The sequence below is a fragment of the Mandrillus leucophaeus genome, unplaced genomic scaffold, assembly GCF_000951045.1.
Source record: "Mandrillus leucophaeus isolate KB7577 unplaced genomic scaffold, Mleu.le_1.0 Scaffold358, whole genome shotgun sequence".
Classification (NCBI taxonomy): Eukaryota; Metazoa; Chordata; class Mammalia; order Primates; family Cercopithecidae; genus Mandrillus; species Mandrillus leucophaeus.
This window is the reverse complement of record NW_012103787.1, coordinates 1,273,341-1,279,473: the sequence shown is the minus strand read 5'-3', so window position 1 is coordinate 1,279,473 and position 6,133 is coordinate 1,273,341.

The following is a 6,133-nucleotide window of genomic DNA, read 5'->3' as shown; positions in this document are numbered from 1 at the left end:
TGTCGAGAGTTAACGTAAATACAGGATGTTATTGTTTCTAAGGTATTGATCAGAAAAGAAATAGTACAAAGTGGGTTCTACTATAAACCTAACTATATTGGTGATTTCTAATGCCTTCATATGATGACATTTGTAAAATCTATTTGATATCAGTGTTTTCTATCACCAGGATCTTAATTCCTAAGAATGGAGAGGTTTATTAATCCAAACCTGTTGATCTTTCTGTTTTCAATGACCTACTAATAAGCAGAATTTTATTCTGCATCCTATTATGTTCTAAGCCCTTTGGATCTAATGTTATAATTATGTTTGTAAACCAGCTGGTCACAATGATTAAAAAGATGTTGAAGTGAAGTCTGGCCTTAGGAACATTTTCACACTAATTCCAGCTGTCAAAGCACAATCTTTGGTACCAAGCAGGACATGCCACTGTTCCTATGGTGAATAATTATAAACCATATTAGAATAGCATAGAAAATAATACAATTTTAGAATGTAAATTGAAATATGATAGTAAATAGGCTACTTAATAGCAAATTAACCACATATTAGAAGTAAAATAGGTGCTAAATATATTTCATTACTTATATTAATTTATTTAAAATATATTCATTGAGAATTTATAGTAGCTAAATGGACTATTAAATTAAGTGTCATGTAGGCATTCTCCTCCAATTTAATGAAGAAACCAAAAATCATATTGACAATGAGGTAAAACATCACATAATGGTGTGTTTAATATATATATGAGCAAATAGGAGGAACTTCTACATAAAGAGATAAAAGTCAAAAAAGTCTTCTCAGAAAAAAAAATATTTGACTTTTAAAACTAAGGAGCAATTAACACAATGAAGGGAAAGGTCAGAGGGAAAATATGCTAGAGGGAACAAAGGTCTGAAACACTTGGCATATTTAAAGAAATGTTACTTCATATGTTTAATTTTTCTAATCATTTCATCCCGTTCTGTTAAAATTAAAATAAATTAGATTTAGTGCTTCTAGACATAATATATATAAGGACATCATTCATACTTTCAAAACAGGTAAACATTCTTTATTTTATAATTTGTCTGAGCTCACAGAAAGTGTATTTTGTTGAGAGTAGTTAAAACAAAAAGTAATGTAATCACATTGAGTTAAAAGTGGTTATGTTTATGCTAACTCAATCTATTTTTTTCTTTTAGTGGTAAATACACCATCCTTTTAAATTCCCCTACTGTTTCATACAAAACAAAATTATACTAAATAAAGGAAATTATTTTAGTGGTATAATTTACAGTTATGAATCTTTTTCTTCTTTATTATTTCATATGTGTGTTTTTCCTTTTTGCTTTTGTTTGTTTTGCACCTTGAGATTTTATTATCAGGTTATTTTTAGAATATCATGTGCTGTTGAATGATGCCATGTATTATCTTTACTTTTTTTAACTTGAGAAGAATTTTTTTCTTTCTAAAGTTCAGAAATAATTAGATTCAATAATAACTCATTTCAGTTTGTGTACATCAACACAGGCAGGAATTTAGGATTTTATGGCTCTTTGAAATATGACTTTCTGGTAACAGACTTTTAGAGAATTCTACATTCTATTAGTGACCATAGAGGCATTTGTCAACTCTTTGTTACTTCCATATAATACATTGAATTTTTATTTAAGCATAATAAATAAATAAAGAGATGGACTTGTATTTATGGTTTTTATTCATCAAAATGGAATTCATTTTATTCTGAAAATATCTATGTACATTTTGGAGACATGAAGGATTTAGAAATTTGGAAGCTATGAAGTAGATAGCTATAGCAAAGTTCCCACTACCAATCATTTTGTCATAAATTATCAAAATCAAAAGTTAGAGGAAAGAATATACAAGCCAGGGTTTGTGGCAGAAAATTAAAGTTTGTGGTTATAGACATAGTTATAAGATATTTATATCAGAATCTTTTTGCTTTAGCACAATTTTATTTAGGCAAATCTTATTGAATTACATTTTAGATGTATTACAATAGGTAATTTAAAAATTGTATGGGTTCATTAATGTCACAGAGATGATGAATAAGGCAGCTCCAAGATTTGTTTCCTACATTGAAGCAACTTTTCACATGGCATAAAATAACCAAATCAATTTTTGGAACTATATAAAGTAATCAGATACTTATAGGAAACAGGGTAGTACTTATTAACAATTAGGTTACTAAATGTTAATAAGAAAGCATTGATATATATATGCACTAAACAACACAGCCCAAAATATACTAAGCAAATATTGACAGAATTGAAGGGAGAAATGGGCAGGTACATAACAGTAGTTAAAAATGGTACCATATGTCTTTCATTAATGGATAGACATCTAGATGGAAAATAAATAAAGCAAAATTGAGAGCTTGAAAACTATTGTAGATAAACTAGACCTAACAAAAACATATAAAACACTTTAGCCAACAACAGAAGAAGACATATTTTTAAAGTGCATATGGAATTTACAGCAGCCAGATAGACCAGATATTAAGTTACAATAAAAGTTGTCAACAAATTTAAAAATTGATATTATACTAAGTATAATTTCAGACCACAATGGAAGAAATCTAGAAGTTAAAAACAAAAGGAAAACAGGAAAATGCACAAATGTTGTATAAACCACACACTATTAAATAATCAATGGGTAAAAACATTTATAAAAATAAGTAGAAAATACATAAAGACAAAAATATAGCATACCAAAACTTATGGGATGCAGTGAAACCAATGTTCAATGAGAAATTTAGAGCTGTCAATGCCTACATTAGAAAAAAATATCTAAAATCTATAACATAATTTTACACTTTGTAGAACTAGAAAATGTATAGCAAACTGAAATCACAGCTGAGAAGTAAAATAAAATAATAAGGATCAAAGAAGAGAGAAAATAAATAGATCATTTTAAAAAAATAAGTTTGGGAGAATTAATACAACTAAGATTTGTTCTTTAAAAAGATTAATAAAATTGACAAAACTTTAGCTAAATATTAAGAAAATAGAAAAAGAAATAACTAAAAGCAGACATGAAAGTAGAGATATTACCTCTAAGCTTACAAAAAGGATTATAAAAGTACTATAAACAATTATATGTCAACAAATTAAATAACTAAGATCAATTTGATAAATTTAGAAACACAATTGTTACCTATCGGAATCAAGAAAAAATAAAAAAACCAAACACCTTATAAAAAGTAAAGCAGTTGAATCTGCAATTGTACACATCCAAACAAACAAAATTTCCAGGGACAGATGGCTTCACTTTAAATGCTACCAAAGATTTAAAGATAAATTAACAATACCTCTCAAAATCTTCAAAAGATCTATAAAAATGGACCACTTTCCAACTCATTTTATGATGTCAGCATTACCCTGATTCCAAAGCCAGAAAACTAAATCACAAGATAAAATTACAGACCAATATCCCTTATGAATATAAATTTTTAAAATCTAAATAAAACATGATGAAATAAACCTACCAGAATATCTTTTGAAAGTATACAGAAAGTAGAATTTAGCCCAGGAATGCATGGGCAGTTCAACGTAAGAAAATAATCACTGTGATGCATCCCATTAGTAAAAAAATATTTTAAAACACCCATGAAAATCTAAATTGAAGCAGAATAGGCATCTGACAATATCCAACACTCTTCCATGATAAAAATACTTAGAAAATTAGAAATAGAAGAGAACTTCTTCAACATAATGAAGGGCTTTTACTAAAAAGCAGAGCTAACATCATATTCAACGGTCAAGGGCTGGTAGCTTCTTCCTAAATACAAGAAAAAGACAAAAATAAACCCTTACAACTTTGCTAATCAATCTCATGTTGGAAGTTGTAACCAGAACCATTTATATATTTAAAAAATAGCTATACAAACTGCAAAAGGAAATGTAAAACTATATTCACAGATGACTTGCTCTTATATATAGGATATTCCACAGAATCCACAAAAAAGATGCCAGAGCTGATAAAACCAATTCATCAATGTGGCAGAGTATGATATTAACATGCAAAAAGTGGTTGCATTTGAACGTGTCCACAAAGAATATAATTGAAAAGGAAATTCAGCAAACAATTCTGTTTACAAAAGCATTCAAAAGCATTAAAACAGCCAGCATTAAATGTCAACAAGATTTGTAAGACTTAAAATTAAACAAACAAACAAGCAAAAAACCTGGCCAGGGGTGGTGGGTCACCCCTGTAATCTCAGGACTTTGGGAGATTGAGGCGGGTGGATCACCTGAGGTCAGGAGTTCGAGACCAGCCTGACCAACATGGCTAAACCCCATCTCTACTAAAAACACAAAATTAGCCTGGCATAGTGGAATACACTTGTAGTCCCAGCTACTCAGGAGGCTGAGGCAGGAGAATCTCTTGAATCTGGAAGGCAGAGGTTGCATTGAACAAAGATCATGCCATTGCACCAGAGCGAGAATCCTTCACAAAACAAACAAACAAACAAACAAACAAAAACAAACAACAACAAAAAAAAAACAGAAAAAACTACAAAACTTTGCTAGAATGAATTAGCAAACAAAACAAATGGAAGGTATCCTAATTTTATGAATTAGAAGTTGTAATATTGTTATGATAGCAAGAAATCCAGAGCAACGAACACATTTAACATAATTCCTATCAACATTCGAATATTATTATTTTTGCAGACATAGAAAAACCAACTCTCAAATTTATATGGAATTTTAATGGGCAAAAACAATGTTGTAAAAAAAGGCAACATTAGAGATCACAGTTTTCCCAGTTTCAGAACTTACTACAAAAGTTCTGAAAACAGAACATTATGAGGTTGACATAGGGATAGACATAAAATCTAATGGGAGAGAATTCAAAATTCAAAAATAAACTTATATGTCCAAAATTGACTATTTTTTAGAGAGTCCCAAGACAACTTAATAGGGGAAAATATTCTGTTCAATGAATAATGTTTAGACAGCTGAATTTTCACATATAAAAGAATAAAGATTTAACCATATTTCACACAATATACAAAAATCAATGTGAAATGTATCAATGACCTAAATATAAGAGCTGAAAGTATAGAACCATTGGAAGAAAATATATGACATACATGGATAAATTTTCATGACCTAGATTTAGGCAATTACATTTTAGATATGACACCAGAGAAACAACAGCAGAAAATGGATAAAAGAAAATATTTACAAACAATATGTGTGATAAGGTTAATTTTTTCAGAATATAAACAGAGTTAGTACAAATTAACAACAACAACAAAAAAATCCAAACAACTCAAATAATGGGAGGAGAAATTAGCTGTTTCTCCAAAGAAGTTATCAACTTCCCAGAAACACATGAAAAATGCTCAATGTCATTTGTCAACAGGAAAACTCACATCAAAGCCATGATGAAATACCGCTGTTCATTAACTAGAAATTTTAGAATATTTTTTCCAAGATAGAATATAACAAATGGTGAGTGTGCAAGAAACTGTAAGCCTCACCTATTGCTGGTAGGAATGTAAAATGAAGTAGCCACAGTGGAAAACAGTTAGGTTTAAGACAATAAACATAGAATTACCATTTGTCTCAGCAAATTCGCACAAAGATCGATACCTGAAAGAAAAAAAAAAAAAAAAGGCCAGGTCCAGTGGCTCACACTAGTAATTCCAGCTTTGGGAGGCAAAGTCAGGAGGCTTGCATGAGCACAGGAGTTCAAGACCAGACTGGGCAACATGGCAGGTCTCCGTCTCTATAAAATAAAATAAAAGTTAGTCAGACTTGGTGGTACTCACCTGTCATCTCAGCTACTGAGGAGGCTGAGGTGAGAGAATCATGTAAGCTTGGGAAATCAAGGCTGCAATGAGCCAAGAACATGACACTACACTCCAGCCTAGGTGACAGAGCAAGACCCAGTCTCAAAATACATATATATATAAATCCAAACAGTATACTTGTAGGTGAATGTTCATTGCAGCATTAGTTACCATAGTCAGAAGATAGAAACAACTGAAGTGTCTGTCAAAAGCTGAATGGTTAAGTGAATTTTTATGTATATACAATAAAACATGAAGAAGTCATAAAAAGAACGAAATTTTAATACATGCTACAACATGAATGAACCTTGAATGAAATAGCCTCTG